The sequence below is a fragment of the Cricetulus griseus genome, chromosome 8 (assembly GCF_003668045.3).
Source record: "Cricetulus griseus strain 17A/GY chromosome 8, alternate assembly CriGri-PICRH-1.0, whole genome shotgun sequence".
NCBI lineage: Eukaryota > Metazoa > Chordata > Mammalia > Rodentia > Cricetidae > Cricetulus > Cricetulus griseus.
In genome coordinates, this window is record NC_048601.1 from 56839052 (window position 1) to 56863666 (window position 24615).

At 47.7% G+C, this 24615-nt stretch overlaps 1 long non-coding RNA gene across 1 annotated transcript in view; it reads right to left on the reverse strand.

The window, feature by feature from the left end:
• The window catches only part of LOC118239270, a 63516-nt gene extending 45748 nt beyond the window's left edge, over nt 1-17768 (reverse strand). The window contains exon 1 of the long non-coding RNA XR_004771091.1: nt 17121-17768. This is a non-coding gene — a long non-coding RNA (uncharacterized LOC118239270). The remainder of the gene's footprint in view (nt 1-17120) is intronic.
• Nucleotides 17769-24615: the final 6847 nt, after the last annotated feature.

A 24615-nucleotide genomic window follows, 5' to 3' on the forward strand; every position in this document is an offset into this window, starting at 1 on the left:
TGTGTGTGTGTGTGTGTGTGTGTGTGTGTGTGTGTGTGTGTGTGTGTGTGTGTGTGTGTGTGTGTGTGTGTGTGTGTGTGTGTGTGTGTGTGTGTGTGTGTGTGTGTGTGTGTGTGTGTGTGTGTGTGTGTGTGTGTGTGTGTGTGTGTGTGTGTGTGTGTGTGTGTGTGTGTGCGCGCATGCGCATGAGTGACAGAATTCCAAGGCTACAGCCAAATGCTCTATGTGATGGTTTGAATAAAAATGGCCCCTGTAGACTTAATGTTTGAATCCTTGGTCCAAAGTTGGTGAAACTGTTTGGGAAGGATTAGAAGTGACTAATTAGAAGGAGGAGGTGTGTCTCAGGGGTGGACTTTGAGGCTTCGGAAGCCTCCTGCCATCCACAGCATGCTCTCTGACTCCTGCTTACAGCTATAAGATGTGAGCACTCAGCTGTTCCGGCCACCTGCCGCCACGCCTTTGCTCCGTGGACTCTCACCCTCAGGAACCGTAGCCCTATTTAACACGTTCTTTTATAAGTTTCCTTGATCATGGTGTTATCACAGCAATAGAAAAGTACTAAGACAAAAGGTGGCATCAGGAAATAGCCTATTGCTGTGAAGACTCATGAATGAACACAGAAGACCTTGGGATTTTGAACTAAAAAGGCAGTGGCTTAATGGGCCATCCTAGCAGGGGCTTGGAAGACAGAAGTGATGAGAGCTTTGGATTGCCATGACCCTTGACCCAGGTTGTCTGGAAGTTGGGGTGAGGTGTTGAGAGGATACATAGCTGGGAAAGCCAAATGAGGCATTGAGAAACTCATCCTGGACCTCCGGAAGGGCTCTGGAATTTGTCAACTTCTGCTTTGGATTAATCACCAAGAACTGATCACCTCCCCGCCCCCCTCCCTGCCATGCAGATTGCTGCTGGTAAGTACCCCTGGTTCCCAGTCAGATTCTGCAACCCCAGCTACTTTATTCCAGTCTGTCAGTCTTTGGAGGAGCTCCACCCTAGGCTATCAGTGGTGATAACATCAACTCACCCTTCATTTTGTATGCATTCCACTCTGTGCTCTCTGCCAACTCTGGGCAGAAAGATGTAGGGAACTGATTCTCAGTCCCCACTCAGACTCACCTCCATAGCTTCTCCAAGGTTCTCTGATAACCCTAAAGAGGACCAGCACCGTTCTATTCCTACCAACACTTGTCTTGTGTTTTCTCCATTCTGCTCTTACAGCTGGAAGGCCTGCCAGTCTCCTGGGCAACCTCAGCTTTCCCAGGTAAGCTGTCAAAAGTATTATAATCAACTACAAGCCTTGTGAAAGCCGTGTTCAATTTCCAAGCCACAGCCCCCAGTTAGCTTCCTCCAGAGAGTCTTCCAAGCTGCACCCAGCTGCTCCAACATGGCCTTTGAGGGACTGGTTCTGGATGGATCACCTAACACACTGGCTGTTTAGATCACAGATGGCATTTACGCAACAAGCTAGAATTTGGTTGTCTTCATTTGCTCTCCCTGTCCCTTGTTTAGTTCACACAGGCTGGCTGTGCCAGGCAGAAGAGAGTCACTTGCAGAAGCAGGCACCCCACTTGCAAGCCTCAGGAGCTTCAGACAGTATGAGTTCATGCCTTGTTGTGTCTACCCTCTCCTTAAGCTTGCTTGAGGGGCAAGGTTGAAGCTGACTTGACATCTTTTAGATTCACCATTTGGAAGTTATTGTACAATAGAACTTTCTAGAATGATCTATCAGAGCTTTCTAGAATTATGGAGAATGCCAGAGGAGCTTCTAGTCACATTGGACCCTTCAGAAACTGAATTGTGGCTATCATAACTAAGGAATGGAGTTTTCATTTCATTTCTCTCTGTCCCTGTCTCTGTCTCTCTCTGTGTGTAGATATATTGGGGTGTGTGTGTGTGTGTGTGTGTGTGTGTGTGTGTGTGTGTGTGTTTGTGTGTGCTTGTGCGCGCATGCATGCATGCATGCATGCATGCATACATGTGCACATGTGGAGGTCAAAAGACAACTTCAGCTGCAGTTCTTCAGGTAGGCCCACTTTTTTTTTTTTTTTTTTATTGAGACAGGGTCTCTCGTTGATCGTCCTGGGACTTCCAAAGTGGCTAGGCTGGATGGCCAGCAAACCCAGGGATCCACTTACTTCCTGCTCCTGGGATCATACATGTAAACTGCCATTCCTGTTTTTTTTTTCCCTCTATAAGTGGGTTTTAGTGATCAAATTCAGGTCCTCATGCTTGCAAGGCAAGCAGTTTACAGACTGAGCCATCTCCCCGGCCCAATTTCATTTCATGTTATATGTCTTAAGTGGTCATATGTGACTCATGGCTCCCATACTGCACAGCATCTACTTGTAACCGGAGGCTTCCGAGGTCTTTTTGTTCACCCCCAGGCATCAGGAGGGGGGTGCCCAGGGGACTTTTCACCTGCTCTTCTCTGCCCAGCCAGGCAGAGAAGGTCAAAAGTGACCACCTTGATGAAAAGGAGAAACACATGGATACTCAGGGCACAGGTATTCCAAGGTTTGCCACAGGTATGCCAAGCTAAAATGTGTGAGGTACTGGGCACTGACATCCAGCTGGAGAGGAGGCAGGGACAGAGAGAGAGCACAGGGTTCTGAAACCAGAGATGCTAATCTCTGCTGATTAGTGGGATTAGAGTCAGGGACACAGGCCTAGAGGAGGCAAGGAGTCTAGCCACCAACACACAGCCAGACTGTACCTCAGAGAAGCTAGAAGAAGGCAGGCTGAAGGCCCCATTGGAAATATCTAGTCTATCATTCTGTGTCCCTGAGGAAGGAAGGGCTAAGAGTTGCCAAGTCAGTTCTTGGAGCTTTGAAAGGGAGGAGCCTTACAAGGCTTTCAGTTTTTAAATGACTTTGGCTCTATAATCCTGAGTCGTCTCCCACCCCGGAGGTGAGTCACCAGCTGCAAGGGTAAGGACATGAGGTCATCTAGGTCATACTTCCCGCCTGACCCCAGTCCTGGGGCCAAGTTCAGGGAGTTTCCCAAAGCCAGTGAGGAAGAGGGTCATTCATGCCAGAGCCACTGCAGTGCTGTGACAGCCAAGTGTGTAGATGTGGCTGCTGCTGGGGACCAAGAGCAGAGTGGAGTTGGCTTCAGAGGAGACCTAATGAGACCTAGAAACCAAGACCCAGACACCGGTCACTTGGGAGGTTTTCTGGACAAATGCACATAGAACCCAGAGACCAGGCCTTTCTAATCCAGATACCACAGTTTTCTGAGGCCTCCTGCCCATCTCCAGGTTGGTACCTTTGGCTGTCTGCAATATAACTCAACCCACCTCATCAGATTTAAATCCTGTCTTAGAAAGTAGAGCCCCAAACAACAAAGGAAGACCCAGGAGAGCCAAGGAAGGGTCTGCCTGGAAGCCGGTGTTCAAGGAAAGCCTCCGTGCACACACACAGCAAGTCCCCAGAACAGCAGTCTGCATTTTCAAAACACCCACACTGAAAGACATTCTGAACCTTTCAGATACCTGCCTGGGAGAGTTTGGGAAAAGAGGAGACCTTGGAGTCCGTGAAAGAAGAGGTTCTCACAGAACACAAGACAGAAACATCATAACTGCCACCGTCAAGGCATCAAAGGCTTTTGCACACAAGATCCAGTCAAAATTAGACCCATCTTTGGGTTCCTCAAGCTTTAGTTCAACTGAACCCCCCAATCAGTTGAACTGTGCTAGCCCCAATCTGCTTAGGCCAGGAGTAAGCTCTCCCTCCCGACCACTTTTAGGCAATGGGGATTAGACACAGGATCTTCCATATGCCTTAAGCTATATAAACATTCTACCACTCTGATGGGGGAAGTCCTTCTGTGTATATGTTTCTCTTATTGGTTGATAAATAAAGCACTGTTGGCCAATAGGGAAGCAAGATAGGCAGGACTAGGAGAGAAGGAGGATTCTGGGAAATGTAGTAAAGAAGGAGTTGCGATGTGATCCCAGGAAGAGAGGACGCAAGGCTGGCATCCTCGATAAGTCTTTATAAAATATATAAACTAGTAGTTATGGTTGATAATTAAGACTGAGTTAGCAAATAAGAAATCCTAGTCATTGGCCAGCAGTATTGTAACTAATATAAGACTCTGTGTGTTATTTGGGGGCCCTGACATGGCAGTGGAACTCAGGCAACTGGTGGAAAGAGTTATAGTTACACCACCCAGCCACATTCCCAATTCTTTTACACTTTATTTATTTATTTTCATAAGGTCTATAGCCTTAAACTTTTCATGTTCCTAATTCTACCTCCCATTTGCTGGAATTATGCAGAGACTGGACAACAAATGATACGCCTATGTCTCTCAGGACTTGACAATTAGCCCAAATTTTTCTTGTCAGGATCCCCTAAAGATGCTGTCACCCCAAGGCAGTAGGAAGTAAATTTAATATATGATGCCCACATTCCCAAGAGGTGGGGTGGGTGGTATTTGGTTGTTCAGTGGGTTATCAATAATTGTTATCTGTTAGGTCTTGGTTATAAGTTGTAATAGGGTTGGAGTGGAACAATGAAGTTTAGACTTAGGAATCTCTTTTGGAAAAGAAAAAAGGGACTAGATAAGATAGGATAATAAGATAAACTATTATACCTACTTGTAAATTAATTCAGCAATTATCAGCTTTAGATAATTTGCATTTGTGTGGATTTTTTATATTGATACAAATGTAAAGTTAATTTTCTATTCATATCTAAGATAATTTATATATTAATACAGATGCAAAACTGTGTTTGTCATATTGTACATATGTTTCTATTCCTGTTTAAAATATTTTTATATATTGATAAAAACATAAATTATACTTGTCATGCTGTATGCATGTTCTACTTCTGTATAGGATATTTTGTATATTGATGCATATTAAGGATGTTGTCATATTGTGTTATATATTTCTACTTCTGATTAGGATTTTTTGTATATTGTCACACTTTCAAGTCATTGTCCTTATACTGTACATCTGTTTACAGATTGTTTATTTTTATAAAGCCTTAGTCTTTAATATATTTAGGTTGGTAAGATATATAGGTTAATAGTTACCTATGCTTGTCATACTGATAGTCATGTTAATTAGGCTTTATAGATATACAGAAATATATATCAGATGGATAGGTAATCTTCAACACTTCACAGACCTAGAGAATATGGCACTTAAATGTTTTAATAACTTGGAATTCTGATGATGTGAGACAGGATTGCTTCTGTGGGACAGTCTTTCAAAATTTCCTGCTTCTGAAAATGGTCTGTCATATTCTATGCCTTTAGCCGAAAGTGGATGCCCCAACATCACAGAGAAACATTGGGTAACTGTCCAGGAAGCCAGCCAGCTGTCTCTGTCATTTCTTGCATTTTTCGGAAGTTGCTTGCTCACACTTCCTGTTTACTCAGGTAATATTATTTTCCTTCTCAGGTCTTTGATGGGACTGAAGATTAGATGGTCACAGTTATCATCCTCTCATAGCTTAACTAAGAACATATCAGCTACAAGACTCAGATTCTTCGAGATAGGACAGCTACTGGAGTAATCTCTGTAATTTGCCATTTACTTATGATCTGGACATTTAGCATGTGTTTCTTACTTGACATTGTTCTTGTTGGTTGTAGTTCCATTTTTGTTTATGTTATTGCCCTTTCATTCTGCTGGACAATACTTGAAAATGGTTCTTATTGTATATAGTTTTGTATTAGGTTTAGAACCTTCTTGTTTAGACAAAACAGTCAAGTGTAGTGGGTATTTATTCTGCCCATGGCTTTGAGTTATCTGGCCTGATAGAAGAAGGTGGTGCTTCTTGTCTACCACCATGTCCTCTTATAAGGAGGAAGTGAGGGGTCACACTCTCTTGGGTGGTGATGACTGGGTCAGGCTGTGTGAAGCAGCCTGTGATGGGTCCCCAGCTTTCCAAGGACTCTGTAACTGGATTTATCATGTCCTGTATTCACAAGTGTACTTTTCTCCCTTTCATATCTTAATAAATCCTTCATACCCTTTTTAACAGACACACATGGATTTCTCATTACACACACTGGCCTCCAACTTTGTAGCCCAGGATTACCTTAAACTTTTGATGTTCCTAATTCTATCTCCCATTTGCTGAGATTACAGGGGTATGCCACTGCATCCAATTGTGCATTGTGGAGGAAGGAACCCAGGGCTTCATGTATGCTAGGCATGCACTCTACCAACTGAGCTACATCCTCAGCCTCACTTTTTTTTCTGTTTTAAATTCTGAGATAAGAGCTCACTAAACTGTAGAGGCCTGGCTTGAACTCATTCTAGTGTAAATCAACCTTGGGCTTTCAACCTTCCTGCCTCTGCCACTGCTTCTGAAATAGCTGGATTGACAGGCCCAGACCACCAAGCTTGGTTCCTAAACTCCTTTTGGTAAAAGGAAAGCTGAGAGTTAAAGATTAAAGCCAGTGTCCCAGAGCTGATAGCCATCTCCACTGTGCCCAGGAGGGTGGATGCTGTCCCACTGTGCCCAGGAGGGTGGATGCTGTCCCACTGTGCCCAGGAGAGTGGATGCTGCCCCACTGTACTCAGGAGGGTGGATGTTGTCCTACTGTACTCAGGAGGGTGGATGCTGAGCCCCACCTGCTGCAGAAGCATCCTCAATCCTGAATCGTCCCCTGGATCTCCCAGTGTCCTACAGGCCTGTGGTTACCTAGCTAAGGGCTTAGTTTCACTGAGTGAGAAGGTAGGGAACACTTCAGGTGCAAACTCTCTTGTCTTTCCTCTTCTAAGGATGGAACCCTGCCATTGCCCCACATGAACTACTCTATTCTGTTACCTGTGGAAGATGGGATTTCCACAGATGTCCACATGCCCTCCTATGGCATGCCCAGTCTAACTATGTTCTCTTCCTTCATTCTTGGTGAGCACTCATGGTCTTGAGGCTGCTGTGCTTTGAGGAAGCCACAGGAAGAAACTGTCACTCTTGGTGGCATGCCTAGGTGTGTGTGTGAGTGTTGTGTGTGAGAATGTGTGTGTGTATGAAGAACCTTCAGATTGACACAGTCCCTGGATCCAGCTGTTGGGTCTGCCCCCACTGAATTGCCTCAAACATGGTACACCCTGGCACACTCTTTCTAACCCCCAGAACCTGGAGCACCATAAATGGCTGCTTTATCCTGGCAGGCGGTGGCATCATTTGCAGTGTGGCCGTGGTAACCCTGCTCTGAGGTCTCAGGGTGCCTGGCACTCTCCCTGCATCACTCACAGCAATGGGAATTGGTGAGCCAGCAGGCGGGTCCTTGAGGATTATTTTTCCATTCAACTCCACATTTGGGAGAGCAAAATGCTTTCAGGATCATCATTGCCCTAGAGGGGGCCTCAGAGATGCTCACTGAATGTTTAATGAGTGACTGATCCTAACACTGTCCCCGGACTGACCCCTGTACTTGCCCTCAAACTGACTCTAACCCTGGCCACAGACCAGCGCTTAATTCTGGCATCAGAGACCTAACCCTGGCCACAGCCTGACCCAGCCTCTCACTCCAGTGCCTGAACACTGAGCCTGGCTTCAAATGACCCTTAATCTTAACCTCAAAATGACCCCTGCCTCTGACTTCAGACTAAGCCCTGCCTCACCTGCACCCCAGTGCCTCCTCATTCTGATCATTTGCTCATCTGACTCCCATTCCGCCTTCTCACACCTCCCCTTGCAGTTATTTGGAGGTGCAAAGCCCTCTCAGGCTTCAGCGCCTTCAAATGCATGCTCCAGTCAGTCCCCCAGGGGCACCCTCTGTGTGTTCCTGCTCTTTCTGTCTTGTTTAAATGTCACTTCCTTAAGGATTAGATGCTTTACATGAAACCCCTGTAGAGTGGCTCTTAGAATTTTGTACCTTAAAAGTGTGTGGTGTGTATATCTGTGCGCGTGCGTGCGTGCGTGTGTATGTGTGTGTGTGTGCATGTATGTGTGCACCCACTTGCATGTGCATGAATATAATGAATATAGGCATGCATGCTTCTTTCTGTTTGCTGTCTTCTTCCCAAAGCCTATAAACTAATATGATTACAGGGCTTGACTCCTACAAAGGACCTAGTGTGGAGTAGCTAAGTGAATGATTGAATGCCATATCTTCAATGAAGCCTTGTCTATGGTCTCCCTTGCTAGAGGAATTCCCATCTTCCCTCCGAATGTCCCCCTGCAAACATTCAGCCTCAGGCTGGCTTCTTTGCCTGGGAGCCTAACCCTCCCAGGTGGCCTACTTCAGCCAGGCCTCTCCCCTCCAGCAACTCCAGCACACAGGCCCTGGTGGCTCAATAAAAGCAGGTTGAACTGTTGAACTGCCTTGATTCTTTCTCCCCAGCCTCCCCTCTGGCCTCAGATCCCACTGATTCATGTACTAGGACATCAGGGCCAGCACTTCAAGCAGGGAAGAAACAAATGAAGAAGCTGGGAGAGCAGCAGTGGGAGACAGTGCAGACATCCATCTCCCTCTGCCCCCTGTCCTCAGCACCGTCCTCCTGAGGGTTTCTGGCAGCGAAAAGTTCAGACTATGTTTTCTGGAAGAGGGAGGGGAAATCTGTGTGTGGGGGATGAAAAAAAAAGTCCCCAAACTCAAATCACGCACACAGAACAACAAGCCATAAAACAGCACACCATTGGGAGAACAGGGGTCACATGGTGGGAATCTGTGGATTGCAGAGGAGGGGGAGGCGGCACTTGAGAAAACGCAGCCTCCTCAATGGGAAACAGATGGACTGAACAATCTTAAATAGAATCCCAGACTCTTAGTTAGCTTTGGGCAGGAGCTGGCCTCGGTAGGGGGTGGGCATCCTCTTGACCCCTTGGTATACAGAAGGGAAATAGAGGCAGAGGGAAGAGGAAACAGGCTGCAGCCTACTGATGAACTTCCAGACCCACCCAGCTACACAGTCTCCCAGCTTCTGCCTGTTTCCAAATTGGAAGCAAACAGTGACGTGCCCTCCCACCCTTTCTGAGCTTTCTGCCAATTTTTTTTTCTCTTTGGAGTATAATTTCAGAGGTGCCAGCAAGTCTTTTTGTTCCAAAATCCCTGCTCCACCCTGGTCTCACCCACAGGACCCATGACAATAGAGCTCTGCTTGTGGCCATGCTATGGGTGTTTAGCTGTTCACTTGCCTAAGTGTTCCAGCACCCCCTGAATGACAGAAGTGTTGGTCCATCAAACTCATCGTCCCACAGGAGAGATGCAGGATGACAGGTAAGAATGGGAATATAGGGACCAGACATGATCTCTGTGCTTCATATTAACTGAATTGGATTAAGCATCACAGTGAGAGACCCTTAAAGCAACTGACACATGAAACAAAGCTGACTCTTAGGGAATTCAACAGATTTATTGAGATACTGACATCCAAGTGGCCTCTCCTTTTCCCAGCATTGCCTTCCACTCCTCTTACACAAAGCATCCCGTGCAAACATGAACTTGAACATCACTTTCGTTTCTTCTCTCTTGCCTCCTCCCAATGAAAAGGCATCATTGGTCTCCCTCCCAGCTCTCTGAGATAAAGACACTCTGGATGACTTCCAGACAGTACAGCATGGGGCTCTCTAGACTGTGCTCAAGAGCACCAGGGGACTGTTTGCATGGATTGCTGTGTTGATGACAGCCTCATCTCCCCCCTGCCTGTTTCTGATAACCTACCACAGCAGGAGAACTTCCGACCCTTCCAGAAGACAGCAAGGAATCCTCGTTCATTCAGAGTTCAGAGCTCAGAGTCTCCTATCAGGAGGGCTGAAACCGGGGCACCCTCTTACTTTTTTATCTTTCTCCTTCCTGTCTGCTGTGGGGCAGGTTGCTTTCTTTTTGAGCCCCTCTTGCGTTAGCATGGTCTCTAGTAACATAGTGTCCTGACACTGTAAATGACATGTGAGTGAGTCCCCAAGTAGTACAATTAGAATAACCAAGGTGGCTGGAAGAAGGTCTGTTTTGATGACTTCTGTGTCCTCATGATCAAAGTACCTGACAGCAACAGGTTATTGGAGGAATTACTGATTCTGCCTAATGGTTTTAGGTTGTTTGGGTCTATGGTTGTTTGGTCCTGTGTGACTAGGCAGAAGTCAGGATGGTAGAAGGGTATTGTGGGTAGCTGGTCACTTAATGGCAGAAACTGTGAGGAAGAGCCTAGAGACCAGGTGTGACCTTCAAAGACTTGCCCTGTGGCCTACTTCCTCTAAATAGGCCCCACTTCCTAAAGTTTACAGAACTTCCCAGAATAGCACACCAGCTGGGAGGCAAGCAATCTACTCATGAGCCTGTGGGGGCGTATCTTATTGAATTTGTAGCACAGGCTGCCTTCCTTAACTCTGTCCCTGGCTGCTTCAAGTCAGGACTTAACGAGTGAGGACCATGCAGTGGCCTCTTCCTGCTCCCTTCCTTGCAAGGCAGATGGCGAGGGAAGGAAGAAGGCCAAACTTGTGTGGCTGCCATCCCACTTTCCACTTTTAGCACCACAGTTGGGAGCATGTGGCCTTACCATCCCTCGCCACCCACTCCTGGTTCTCTTACTTCTGCTGTGCTGTGCGTCAAGTCCACTGTGCTGAACCTGACTCACTGAGTGCCTGTACTGGCCTGCTTGTAAGAGGACTACCAGTGTCTCAGTGAGGAGCATGAGGGTCCAGCCTTCCTCACCAGTGGAGAGCCAAAGACACAGGAGGGAACAGTGGAAGCAGCTAGGGAGATTCCTTGGAGGGGATGGGGCTTTGGTGTGGCCTGAAGGATAAGTATGGCAGGTGGAAGACACAGGAAGAGGAATCCCACAGATTTGCTTTCATGGTAGGAAGAGTTGTAGAAAGCCATGGGCACTTATTTGAGGACAAATATAGTAGAAACTGTGGGTAGAGCCAGTATTTGCATCTTCCCCCCATGTGATGGGCATGTGTGTGAATGCCCCCCCCCACTCATACCACCCAAACATACACGCATGTACGCGCGCGCGCACACACACACACACACACACACACACACACACACACACATCACACCCCACCCACATACACCAGTGTACACGTATACACCTCATGCATCAAACCCCACACATACACATCCATCACACCCCACACAGACACACACACATACATGTATCATGCCTCTCTCTTTCTTTCTCTCCTAGGAGGCCCTACTTTATTGTACCCAATCCCTAATCCCAGATTTGATATTTCTCTTCCCTGTCAAGGTAGAAGGTGCCATTTTCTCCTCTGTCCAGACCATAACCAGAGATCTAACCAAGAGGCCTTTGAAGACACCCACTGGTTTAGTTTCCATACACACACACACACACACACACACACACACACACACACACACACACAGGAGTGTGTTGAGTAGGCCAACTTGACTATTCTAAAAAGCTCCAGTGGTTTTTAAACTTCAGATCCTGTCCAGCAACACTAACACTACCTGGGATTATAAGAGAATTGTAATCCCAGCCCCTCTGAGCAGAACTGGAGACTCAGGCCTGAGATCTGGATTCTCATGCCCACTCTGAGGGGTCCTGATACACACCCACACTGGAGAAGCCAAACTTGTGCAGACCAGTGAAGAAGCTCTCGTCTGCTGATGCTGTGAGTGGAAGTTTCTGCAGGAGCCCCCACCCCACCCCTGGGCTCCCACTGCATCACCCCTAGGAGCCATTTTTCTCCCACATGGACTCCAGCGTTCTAAGCTTATTGCCCACCTCCCCTGGGCCAGGTGGCAGCATCTGCCTTCTTCTCACCCTCCCTCCCCATCTGCAGCCAATTCTGCCACATCTATGAACTGTATTCAGGAGAGCCAGTGCCATCCAAGGAGCACATCCCCGTGCAGGAGAACCAATAGGGAGGCAGCATTACAGCAAAGCTGCCCAAAGCTCGCATCTGGTTTAGGTCATCTGGCTTCCTTTTTTTTTCCACTCAGAATTCTGTCCCTAGTACAGAAAACTGATTCTTGCCCCCTGGCTTAGACATAAAAGGCTGTGTGTTCAGATACAAAACCAGTTGTCTGATGGCTAACTTCTGAGAAGGGAACATGTCACCCTCAAGGAGCTCAGAGGCCAGTGTGGAGCCAACCATGGAAAATGGTTGGCTCTAAACCAATAAATTAGATCCCTCATTGAACCTTCTGATGAACACAGACGCCCCCCCAGCACTGAACACAGACCCCCTCCACTCAACATAGACTCTTCCACTGAACACAGACCCCCCTCCACCTAACACAGACCCCCTATAATGAACACAGACCCCTCCACTGAACACACACCCCTTCACTGAACACTGACCCCTCCACTGAACATAGTCTCCTCAGCTGAACACAGTTCCCTCCTTCCATGAAACTTGGCACAGAGTGGAATTTGCTTCTTGTCTGTGATACCCTCCTTCCTATAGAGTATTTGGCTAAGAGCAAAGACTAAAGCTTTCAGATGTATTCCCCTGCATTCAAGATTTTCTGAGGTGAGTCTCCAGTGAAGGCTTGTAGCTCCTACTGCTGTGCAGTTCTGGTTAAGCTGAATACCTGGGGGTAGATAGGGTGTTAGTGGCTACAGTTAACAAAGCCACAAATAGAAGAAGCAAGACCCAGTCCCTGGCACAAGGTGACAGAAGGGACTGCAGAGCATACAGAGATAAGGGGTTCTTGCTATGATCCATCCTGAATGTACCATATGGCTTGGGGGGAGGTAGTCCACCTCTCTGGACCTCAGTTTATTCTCCGGACAAATGGGAACAATAGTAGCTCTGCCCCTTTCTCAAGAATATTGTGGCTGTAAAAGCATCTAAAATAGCATCAAATACTAATGGATCCACAAGCCAGAAACTACATCTTCTTTCTTGAGGGTAGAGCCCATGTCCCTGCCATGTTTGCATTCTCTGAAGCAGCAGGTAGAGCCCATGACAGGTGGCCAATCAATAATGGTTGAATTGATGAAACAGAAGAAGCTGTCCAAGTCCCTGTGGAACTGCAGTTCTAACCGGGGTGGTGGTGTGGCGAGCATCACACAATGGATGGAAGCAGCTTTAGAGGTAGACAGAGAGGCCCTCCTTCACTCAGACACATCTAATTTAGAATTTGTGATGCTTTTTACAAGGCTAGAGAGGAACTGGGCCCTGCTGATGGAATGTGTGCTGAACAAACTCCTGGGGGACAGAGGTGATCACACCAGGCCCTGTCGGCCTCCGGGTGCACAGCCTGTTCCAGATGGCAGCGATCACTGTCCCTAGTACAGAAAACTTGCACAACACCAGCTTGCTTGGGAGCAGTTAGCCTGTCAATCACAGGGGAACTCTGACCTTATCTATGAAGCAGCCAGACTGTTCCCTTGACCGTGATGTCTTAATGGCCATTTAGGGTGATTGGTATGTTTAAGGAACATAAAATTTTATGTTGTTAAAGCTAAACCATTCGCAGCCTCTGTCTGTCTTTTCTTAGGGCAGCTCAGAGCCATTCATAGTTTTCAAATAAGAGTCTATGGCCAGGAGTCTGCCATGGCTAACTGTATGTGAGCCTGAGCCTGGGCTCATGGGCTCCTCCTAATGCAACAAGGGACAGCCTCATTCCTTCTGCCAGCCTCTGTTTCTTCTGCCCAGTGTTCTGGCTGGAGATCTGAGCTCCAAGGCTGGAGGCAGAAGATGTCTTATTCACCTCTCCAAGCTTCAGACTACCCGGGGAAGAGCAGACATCTAGGTAAGCTCTGGCAAGTTGGTAGGAGAGAAGAGGTCCAGGGGAAGTAGACAGAGGGAAGGGGTGCTGCTCCATGGTTACAACCCAGGATCTCAGGGGGCAGTCAAGGAGTTGTAGAAGGCACCTTGGCCATCTGGGAAATGACTTCCTTCCATCTCAGGCCAGAAAAGGAGCAGGAAATGGAGTCAAGGTGAGGTTAGAAAGCTACTGGGCTCCTGAGGGAATATTTGCCCCTTCTCTGGGGTCTCTACACTAGACCTTGTGAATTTCAGCTCACCTCTCTGTCATAGGATAGCAACATGTATTCAACACTCTGGGAGCTGTTTTCTGTGGCCACCTCCTGTTTGGCTGTCCTCTCAGTGCTTCCTGGCCTGCCCTAGAGGCTTGACTGGCATTGCCACCTCCCGCAGGAATAGCTGCTGGAGCTCTTCCCAGGGGAGCAGCATGGCCTAGTGGCTGCAGAGCGGGACTGCAGCCTGGGTATTCATGATCCCCTCAGTATCCTTCCCACCCTGAACTCAGCATATCAGGGTTAGGGTCAGAGTTAGAGTCAGGGTCAGGGTCAGGGTCAGGGTCAGGGTTAGGGTCAGAGTTAGGGTTAGGGTTAGGGTTTAGGGTTTAGGGTTAGGGTCAGGGTTAGGGTTAGGGTTTAGGGTTAGGGTTAGGGTTTAGGGTTAGGGTCAGGGTTAGGGTCAGGGTTTAGGGTTAGGGTTAGGGTTAGGGTTAGGGTTAGGGTTAGGGTTTAGGATAGGATGAGATGGGGCTGCTCCTAGCTCACCCAGCACAACGCACATTCTAGATAGGGTCTCTCCTCTAGCAGGTCACAGCTCCAGCCCAGTGCCTGGCCGAGAGAGAGAGAGAGAGAGAGAGAGAGAGAGAGAGAGAGAGAGAGAGAGAGAGAGAGACAGAGACAGAGACACAGACAGAGACACAGACAGAGACAGAGACACAGAGACAGAGACAGAGAGACAGAGACAGAGAGAGCATAAACATGAATGTACATGTGCAGGTGGAGGTCAGAGGTCAATTTCTGGTGTCACTCTTCAGAAGCCATCCACCCTGTCTTTTGAGATGGGGTCTCTTACTGGCCTGGAACTTGCTGATTCACTTAGACTGGCTGGCGAGTGAGACCTAGGGATCCTCTGGTCTCTCTCTGCCTTCCCAGTTCTGGGGTTACAAGTGCATGCCACTATGCCTAGACATTTTGGCATAGGTGCAGGGAATCACACTCAAGTTCTCCTGCTTACAGAGCAAGCACTACCAACTATTTCCCCAGCACAAGAGGAGTTTTCACCTGGACCCTTGACTGGGTGCCCTACTAGAAAGAAAGGTTTTGAGGGAGAAAGGCAAGAGAGAGAGGGTTCACTCAGGAATACTCAATAAAGGATAACCCTGGGAAGGTCTTAGGTGTGGCTTTACATCTGTCCCAGGTACATGCATGGCCATTGAGTGAGGTACTGAAACAGAGAGCAGAGACACCTGCTGGAGACAGGGCAGGCTGTGGAAGGATGAAAGGGGGTAAGGTCTCAGCCCTGGCAGAGTTGTTCCATCAGAATCCAGAGGAAGAGGTCACCATAGGGTGTGAGAAAGGATGCTGTGTGACTGTCCTACAGGTGATGATCTACAGTCCCTCGACTGATAGGAGACTCAGGACAGCTGTCTGCAGTGAGTGGTTCCTCCCCCAGAGGAGGAGTGAAAGGGCTGTACAGTGCTGGGGAGGTCAGAAGAATTGTTAGCCCTTGAAACACAACGGGACCTGGAAAGACCTCTGTTCAGAAATCTCATAGATCAAACACACATACCCCACTGCCTTCCAGTCCCTACAAGGTTTGGGTGACCATAGAAGACTCCTACAGCCAGGGTCCTATTTTTCTTTGTGCAGTCCAGGCATTAACATCATTGTTTTATTTATTGTGTGACTGGGGAATGGTAGACCAGAAGCAGCAGCAGAAGCAGCTTCTAGCAGCTGATTTTGAATTCAGGCCTTTTTAACTCTCAGAGCCCTGCTCTCTTTTCTGAGAGAGAGAGGACACAAAACTGGTCCACAGACCTGTTTTCTATGTGGATGAGAACAGGAGAGTAGGCAGAAGGTCTTATTCCAGGCCCTGGTCCTACAGACATATTGGCATCACAGGACCTGGACTCTCCCTCTCAGGCAGAGTGGTTGGTTCACAGTCTATGCAGAGGAGGAAGTTGGATGATGCTGTACTTCAAACATACCACGTGATTTCTGGCTCCACCCCACCCCATCCCACTTCCTGAGGTAAGTCCACTTTCAGGCTGAGGTTGTGGACACTTCTCACTTAGCTTCACACTCAGATGTCCTTCTGTGCAAAGTAGGGCTAACACAAGCACAAGCTGTTTGTGGGAAATGAGTAATATGATGCTGAGCAGAGGCCTGATGCACACACACATGCGTGTGTGTGTGTGTGTGTGTGTGTGTGTGTGTGTGTGTGTGTGTATGTGTGTGTGTATGCGTGTGTGAGTGCACACTCGAACATACATACACTAACCTTGGTTGTCATTCCTTAGAAGCTATCAACCTTATTTTGTGAAGCAAGATCTCTTACTGGGACTGGACATTTCAATTAGGCTATGCTGGCTAGCCAATGAACCCCATATCTACCTGTCTCTGCCATCCAACTGCACTGGGATGGCAAATGTCTACCACAATGTCCAGCTTTTTATCTGGGTGCTGGAGATTAAACTCAGGTCCTCTGTAGGGGAGCCATCTGTAGGGGCCTATCTTAAAATGCCTAACTCCCAGGCACTGTGGCCTGCAAACTCCTTCTGTTGTTCACCCTCCTTTGCTGTCCTCTGCTCGGCCAGTGTGGCCCAATCTAACAGCTCTTCATCCTCCTGAGTGTGGTCCTTGTCCTCTGCCTTCTGTTCTGCTCACAGGACCTTAACAGCTCACACATTTGATAGCAGGATCTAACTATAATGAGCTGAGGCCTGTCTGCCTTTCCACATTATAAACCCCACAAGGACAGGACTGGTGTCTACTTCTGTTTATTCCCCACTTATCATTTGGCACAGCCATTTGCCTAAGCACTCTTCCACAGACTGTCTTCTCAAGGGAGAAGCCTCTAGTCTCGACATTCCAAGTCTTCTAGGGCCCCTCACTCCCTGACTTGCTCTCGAGCCTGTTTTGTTGCCTGCAAACCTGGACACCATTGATATATATTATTATATATAATATATATATATATATATATATATAAAATTTTATTAGACTGACTGCCTCTACCCAGCAATGCAAGCCACTCTTTTCTTCTAGAAGCAAATCTCCTCTGTGTAGGCAGTCTCCACAACCCCAGATTTCTCCATTGTTTGACCTTTCATTGTCTTTTTTAGCATAGGGGACTATTTATAAGACTTTAAGTGATTCCCTTTTGAGGCAGCACTGAGCAAGTTCAAACTCTTCCTACTTTGGGCCAGGTATTCCTGACAGCCCCACCCCATTTGCATTCATTTACCTTTACTGAAGTGACATCAGGGGAGGAAACACAGGCAGACCTTTCCATCACCACTGGCAGCAAAACAAGTGTTAACAGCCATCTAATGCAGGGATGTGGAGGCCTGCCTCCAAACCTCACTTCCTCTGACTCCTGGGCCAGGCATCTCCAGCTTCTCTTGGAGGGATATGGGACTGGGTGACTAAGTTCCAGGCCAGGGAAATGGGCAAGAGTACATGACCTAGGGCTTGTGCCTGAGAACCTCCCCTAACTGGATGGAAGAGCAAGCTGGGAACTCTGTGACCTACAGAGATGCTCGGAAGAGTCACCAACCGGCAAAGCAGGCATTTGAATTGCTCATTTCTGTTAAGCCATTTCAATTTGGGCTTGTTTATTACAGAGTCAGCTGCCCCTGATTAATAAAACCCTTAGGCTTTCTGTGTAATTTGCATGAATGCATACAGAGATGCCTAAAGAAATCAAAACAGGCCAAAGCAGATATGGGAAGTCCCAGGAAATCAGCAGCAAAAAGGAAGTAGACAGAAGGTCTTGCCAATCCAGCAAACATCAAAAATACAAGTAAGGAGGAAAGAGAAAGGGTCTGAAGAGGTAATTTATGAGGTCAGAGAATACACAAAGGGAGGCCTCTTAGTGATGAGGAAATGTACACTTAAAGGGTGAGATACCACTTTAAATCCCTTAACTTAGCAAAATGAACTATTATGGCCAAACCCAGTGCTGAGCCTCACAGACTGAAGCACAAACTCTGAATCACCCATCGGAAATAGAAATCACTGCAACTTCTACCAACAGTAGCTTAGTAATATCCAGTAATGCTGAAAACAAGAATTCTATCCACTCAGCTAGGCTGTGGACATGCTCATGTTTGCACATTTGGTGGAGAGAGAATATCTTGGCTCTGAGCTTCTTGGGAAACTAAACAAAGAGGATGGTATGATTTAGATATAACGTGTCTCCCTCCAAAATTTAGATATAACTGGTCCCCAGTGCAGTCTTTAGAGGTGGGGCTTTTAGGAAGTTATTGGAGTGTGAAGACCCTGACTTCATCCATCGACCATCTATAGATGATAATGGTGGTATTGCTAGCTTGGAGATGGCAAATAGAACACTGAAGCTAAGGTTTTGAAAAACATAGCTGGTCCTCAACCCCTTCCCTCTCTGATGTTAGTCTCTATAAGAGGAAGGCTTTTGTGCCCAAGTGACTGCTGCCATGATACCCTGCCTCAGCGCAGCTCCCAGAGCATAGAGAAGCTGAAAGTTGCTTTCAGAACCCTCAATACCACTGCAACAAGATAGCAGGTCAGCAGTGCTGGCTTTCTGGTTCTGAGATCAAAGACAGTGTGCTTCTGTGGGTTGTTCCTGAGGACAATAGGCACTCCAATGAATGAGCACTTAGGTAACTTATCCAAAATGAATAGTAGATTCCATGCAATGATTTTGAAATGCATACACAGTTCATAAAGCACACTGTTGATTGTGAGGGTGAAATGTGAGCTGAGGACCAAAAGATGGTTTAGTGAGAACAGTTGTAGAGAGTGCAAAGCTGTGGGGCCCACATCTGAGCTCTCAGAAGGCTCAGGATGAACATTTTAGCAGCAAGGGGAAACCCCTATTCCATGATGACCATTACTCTCAAAGGAGATTTTAAACAGAGCCAAGGAGAAGACAGTATAGGTTACAACTTCAAGCACACAGCCAGAGTAAAATACCCTCTTGTGATTTTAAGGCATAGACATGAGCTGCACTGGCAACATGGGCAAAGCAGCTGCTGCCAATCCATGTAAGTGAAGATTCAGCAGGAACAGGGGCTGGACAGGTAGGCTAGTTCAGGGGTATGAGGGGAGAGTTAAAATGTCCAGGGAGGGGTAGTAGCAAGAAAATACACACAGACACAAACTGGCCTTGGTTCATCTTCCAAAAAAATTTGATGGGAGCTTCCCAGCAGCATAAATAAATAAATAAATAAATAAATAAATAAATAAATAAATAAGACAATGAGACTGGAGTTCTGCCCTGTATTATTTCTCCACGAGAGTTCAGCCTCAGGTTCAAAGTTCATTGACCATAGTACTGAAGAGTCATGACCTGGCCCCAGTGCATAGCTTTGATAGTTCATGAGAAAAACATGGGTCCCCAGAGAAGTGAGCTCTTGACCACATCATAGCAAAACTGGCACAGCATAACCAATCCCAAGCACAAAGAAGGAGCTAGAATTCAGACTTGTTGATCCAATTTCAAAAAGAACTCTGTCATTTGTGATTTCTAGAGTGATGGGGCAAATCCAAGTTACATTCAAACCCTGTAAAGGACCCAGACATGGCTCCTGCCTGGGAGGCAAAGGCCTTGTGGTCCACATTGGGAGGAGAATGGATAATTTCCAACTGCTTTTCTCTTGGATAGAACAGGGTGACTTGAATCAGTAGGAGGAGCTCTTTATTATTATCTGAAGTGAGAAGTTTCCTGAAGCAGGTGCTGCCATTTACTGCTCAGCATAAAGGTAACAACTCTGCTTGAGTTACAGAACAGATGAGCTGGCCAGTCCTGTGGGGTCCAGCAGTTTGAAGGAAGCTTTGCCTAACACTCAGGGCAGAGCTCTGAAAGCCAATAGATAATCTTGATCCAATGGCATGGGCAGGTGCAAATGATGCTGCACAGAAATGCCCTTTGCCAGCTTCCAGCTCCCAAGAGCTTCATTCCTAAGAGCTTGTGACTTGGAAGCCTGCTTGGATCTCCAGGATCACTTCATGCAGACTGTGGAGACCCAAGTGCTGAGAGTGAGTCTGACTCTTAAGTACCCATTGGCGTAGGAAAGCAAATGGTCAGACTCCCTGTCTCTGCCAGCATAGCACTGGAATGCACTGCACCCTGCAGGGGTAGACCGAGGCACTGCCTTAGCCTCTTCCCTGTCTTCTTCTATCCTGTCTTTCTCCACTTGTACAAGAGTCTTCCCAGGGTCTGTCAGACAACAGGCCCAGCAAGAGCCTCCTAGGGCTGCTGTGGCTGGCTGCAGCTTCCCTCAGCTTGCACTCTATGCTCTCATAGTGCCTGAGTTAGGGGTAGTAGGATCCCCAGGGCCTTTATTAACTGCCATCCCATCCTGCAAGTGGGACTCTCCAATGGCAGCTGTGGGTGTCTGGCTTTTGTGAGAAGCAAGTGACTTGCTGAATGACCAAGATGGAATGCATCCTAGCTCCTGACTTGCTTTGCTGAGCTCCTCTGGGCTGCCCTGGTTTGCCTGCCAGGGGAGTCTTGGCTTCCCAGAGAAGCTTGTAAAAGCATTGAGTTTATGGCCAGAGTCTCTGCTGTCTAGTTCAGGGAAATCAGATGAGAGGCGACAATCCCCGTAGGAGTAACAGGATTACAGATAAAGTGCCACACCACAGAGGTGACAGCTGCACATACTCTCCACCTTAGACCCACAAGCCCCCCCCCCCACACACTCCTTCCAGAATTCTTACAAACACCAGGTCAGACCTGCCAGGTCACCAGCCTCAGCCTGAGGCCACTTCCAGGCAATGCAAGCTGGAGGGCGGAACGGCTCCTTGTCATACATACGGCAACTGTTGCATCATCAGACAACAGGCCTTTGCCTGAACCTCGACTCTACTTTCATCGGCATGTGTTGTGAGCTACAGTTGAGTAATGATGTGTAAGTTGAATCAGATGCCCCCCTGAGGCACTGATGAATCTCTCAGAGGTGAGGCCCCTGCAGATGCCTTCTGGAGTCCGAATGCCAGAGAGGGTGCCCTGGCTGGGCCTTTTTTGAGGCGACAACATTCCTTTATTTCCAGTTCTCTATAGATCTGTGTGGCTGTTGGGGATGAGCTAGATATGGAAAGCTCGTGTGGCTTCTACAGCTTGGGACCATGGGCTAAGGAGCTCTCTCTCAACCATAGCAAAGGAATAAGGCTGGAACTGGTCCTGTCAGGGACGACTAGAGACCTGATACTCTCCAGCAGTGAACAACTTTCAACAGGTCACCTTGTTAGCCAGTGGCAGCAAGGGCTGGATTCCAGGTTCTTGGATTGGAAAGAGGGCTGGGGCCTGTTTCTGGCCTTGCAGTTCCCTTGCAGTTCTAAGGGAGTGGTTGCGCGCGCGTGTGTGTGTGTGTGTGTGTGTGTGTGTGTGTGTGTGTGTGTCTGTGTGTGTGTGTGTGTGTGTCTGTGTGTGTGTGTATAAGCTAAAGTTGTTTATTTTATTCAAATTGACTGGGATAGATGGTCAACACGACCCAGAGATGCTTTTCTCCACCTCCACCAGTGTTAGAAACACTGCCATGCCTGGCTTTTTAACATCAGTTCTGGGACAAGGACTTTCCTGACTGAGCCATCTTTCTAGCCCTAAGAGAGTGTTTTGTAATTTTTTTTGACAATTATACATCTGTATATAATGTATTGTGATCGTGTCCTCCATAATCCTCTCTTTATCCCTCCCCAGCTCTTGCTGACTTTCCAGTGAGTCCCTTCTTGCCCCCACTCACCCCTATTTATGTGTGTGCACAGACAGGTCTGTGCAGATAACCATACCTGCTGGGTACTTAGGACTGTGATGGCCATGCCATATCTAGAAGATGTGGCAGCTCTTGCAAGCTTTCTACCCTCTCTCTGATGATGTTCTCTGGGCCTTGGAGAGGGTGAAAGATGTCTTGCTGTGACCCATTCTCTCCACTGTCAATTATTTACAGCATATTGCCCAGTTATAAGATCATTTACCATAAACTTCTTCTTCTTCAAAAAAAAGGCCTCTCTGACCAGAATTGACAGCCCCCCTATTCTATGGGTACAAACATGGATGCCAAGGAGGAAGTTTGGCTACATGCCCACTTAGCAAAACATCAGTATTCATTCTCCCCTGGGTGGTCAAGAACCTCCCAGCCATAGGTTCTTGACCACGCTTTCAGTACCAGGCATATGTTCACTCTTAGTTCTCCAATCTGGTCAGAGAGTGATTGGCAACCCTCATAACAGTCAAGCTACTGTTGTGCCATTGGGAACATCTTGGCTGGTACCTCAGAGCTGTGTCCACAAATGAGAAATACAGTTGATGGCTTTTCTCCTCCAGCAGCCTCATAGCACCTTCCACCACTGTAGACATTACCCAGCAATCAGGACACTCATCAGTTAGGGTAGCCTGACAGGCTAGCAAGCCCCAAGGACGTCCCAGCATTGGGATCATAAGTGGCATTGGGATCAAAGTCGGGTTTTCATGCTCAAGCCATCTTCTCAGTCCCTAGTCTTCAGTCTTCATTAACTTATTCTCTCTCAAGAGTGAACCATAGTGCATCTGTGCCCATCCCTGTGTCCCCTCACTCCCCTGGGTATTCATTCCCTGATCCCCTGCAAGGTCTATGTACTGTGATCCTGGTAAGGCTCAGCCTCCAGCCCCTTTCTCCTTGCTGCACACTTTTCTCTACAAGTCAGCCCAGTTCCCACTAGACACCATCTGGAAGCTATGGCAAAGTCTCAACCACCTCACAAAACTTATCCAATCCTTGCTGTTCCCTAAACCTACTCCTCTTCAGGGAAACTCATTTTGGATATCTGCTTGGCCTTAAATGTACCCCACTGCAGCAAATGGCCCAAGAGTGGCTTAGCTAATCAAGCCAGAAATCTGGCACTATCCAGCTCCTTCCCACCCACTCGCCCTTCTGAAGGCATGCTGTCAGTTTTTCTACATCTCACTCATTTTGACACATGTGTCCTACATTTCTGAGGCCAGAGCCTAGCATTGGCCAGACCTTATCTGTTTCCAGGTCCCTCCTGGGGTGCTTTTTGCCTGATTGCAGGGAGTAGATGCTTGTTTACTGTGGGAGGAATCATGGGCCTGTTTGCTGGGACACCTGGACCGGAGAGAAGGTCCCACAGTCTTCAGAGAGATGTGACCCTCTATTCAGGATAGAATTCTGCTGCTTGCTAGGTCCTGTGGGATACTTCCTAGCAGAGAAAACTCCTGGAGCAGCATATTTATTCCCATGGCCAATCACAGCAGAGGGATAAAAGGAACCTTGGTGGATGAACGCTTCCTAAGGGAGCCCCCTCTCAATTCTCTTATATCCAGAAGAGGCTAGAATGGCTAGAGTGCTCTACTCTTCTACCCACTCAAAGTCTCTTCTGCATTGTCATAGTCCCCTTGGCCTTGTCTCCTAGTACAGGCATCTGGAATCTCCCAATGGGTGGGTTCAGAAATCCTGATTGACCTTGGCCCAACAACTCAGTGCCCAGCTTTTTGGGATCCCCTCATTCCCAGGTGAGTGCCACCTGGATGTAGGAGGGAAAGGAAAGGGGGCTCCCCTGCACTCTGAGGACTGGCTGGTCCTTGCTCCAGAATCTTCCCTGGGAATACTTCATTTTTTCCGGGTACATGCCTAGGCAGGGTCCCAGGCTTCTCATCTGCCACTCCTAGCCCCTCAAAGGACCCGAGTTATCCCATTCTCTTGAGAACAGTGACTTGCTTGGGGAGAGAAGCAGAGGAAGGGCCAGTACCCCTCTGGGGAACCCCATGAGCAGTGAGTCTTCTGGAAGCTGAGGTTGGGAGTATACACCTAGTCCTGGTGGGCCTGGCGCACCAAGCACGGTGGCCTGGGGGAGGGGAGGAGCAGGTTGGGGAGAGGCTTCCAGACTTTCAGAGAGCGTAAATTTTACCCCCGGCTACTTTCTCTGGGATTTATTTCTCCCTGAACTTGAGACTTTGCCTAATTACGTTTGGGTCCCTTTCAAAGCACATAAATTGCGCCCAGTTCCTCTCTGTCCTTCTTAGGAATAAATCGTCCCTGTGTGAGGAGACATCTGGGGGAGAGAGTGAGACTTTATTAATTCGACACAGAACTCTGTCCCCCTGCCCTCCCCTCTGCCCCCTGTTGAATAATAAAATAATGAAGATTTGACTTGGACCAGGATGTGTGGATAAATATATTGGTGACATGAATGAAAATGGATTTATTACGTAAACAGGAGACTTCATCAATCTAAACCTGGCCTCCTTTCAATGGGCATAAATTACATTTTCTTTTTCTACCAGTTGCTGCTTTTTTTTTTAAACTGGATTTATCGGAATTGAGATCTCACTGATTTATTTCGTGGAGTCCGGTGCTTTCTCCTTCTGCCCAGCTCACTGAAGAAGCCGCCTTCCAGCTGCCCTGGAATCCAATGCTTCTGTCCCATGCTAGCTCTAGGGCTGGATGGACTTGGGCTGCCTGGGGTAGGCTCTGAGACACCCTTGGCAATGATCTTTAAAGAACAAAGTACTAAGTACTACCGTGGGATGCCCTACCCAGAAACAGAAAGAAAGTTCCTTTCTAGGCTCCCATCTGGGCTCAAAGATGACCCAAGGCAGTACCTGGCTGAAGTTGGTCCCATTCCTTACAGGCTAATAAAGGGACTCTGCAAACATGAGCCAGGAGAGGCTCAGAGCTTGTCCTGGAGAACCCAGAGAATGGCTGTGGGGGCCACAGGGAACAGCAGACGTGTCTAACAAAATCAAAGACCAGAAGCAGGGG